Below are 800 nucleotides of genomic sequence, written 5' to 3'. Positions count from 1 at the left end.
AAAAAAAAAAAAAAAAAAAAAAAAAAAAAAAAAAAAAAAAAAAAAAAAAAAAAAAAAAAAAATAAATGAATAAATATATATAAATTTAAATAAATAAATAAATAAATATAAATAAATAAATAAATAAATAATATATATATATATATATATATAAATGAATAAATAAATAAATATATATAAGTGTACATAAATAAAAAATAAATAAAATTGAAAAATAGATGTAAATGAAGAAAAAAAATAAATCAAATAAACGAATGTAAATAAACAAATAAAAAATAAAAAAAATAAAAAAATAAAAAAAAATATAAAAAGATAAATGCAAGACTACATAAATAAATAAATAAATAAATAAAACAAACGAATAAATAAGTAAAATAAACAAAATAAAATAACATAAAATAAAATAAAACAAAACAAACTAAAACAAAACAAACTAAAACAGAACAAAATAAAACAAAATGAAATAAACAAAAAACAAGCAAATAAATAAGTAAAATAAATAAAATAAAATAAGATAAAAAAAAACAAAACAAAACAAAACAAACTAAAACAAAACAAACTAAAACAAAAAAAAATAAAATAAAATAAGATAGAATAAAACAAAACAAAAGAAAAGAAAACAAAACAAACTAAAACAAAATAAAATAAAAAAAAACAAAATAAAATAAATAAATACTCACCAGCAACCTGTAGAATATGAATTTGTGTATTTTTTAATTTTTTTATTTTTTTTTTATTTTTTTGTGAAATCGTTTGTGGAAATATAAACAAAATTTGCGTGTCGATGCTAGCAGCAAAAG

At 12.2% G+C, this 800-nt stretch overlaps 1 protein-coding gene across 1 annotated transcript in view; it reads right to left on the bottom strand.

Annotated features, from left to right (window-relative positions):
* The window catches only part of EMH_0050830 (uncharacterized protein), a gene marked incomplete at both ends in the record, with an annotated part of 6,351 nt that overhangs the window by 3,007 nt on the left and 2,544 nt on the right, over positions 1 to 800 (bottom strand). The gene's annotated exons all lie outside the window — the stretch shown is intronic.

Source organism: Eimeria mitis, genomic scaffold (assembly GCF_000499745.2).
Source record: "Eimeria mitis Houghton genomic scaffold, Emh_scaff2240, whole genome shotgun sequence".
Classification (NCBI taxonomy): domain Eukaryota; phylum Apicomplexa; class Conoidasida; order Eucoccidiorida; family Eimeriidae; genus Eimeria; species Eimeria mitis.
Note: the sequence above shows the minus strand (reverse complement) of the source record. Positions and strands in the feature narration are given on the sequence as shown.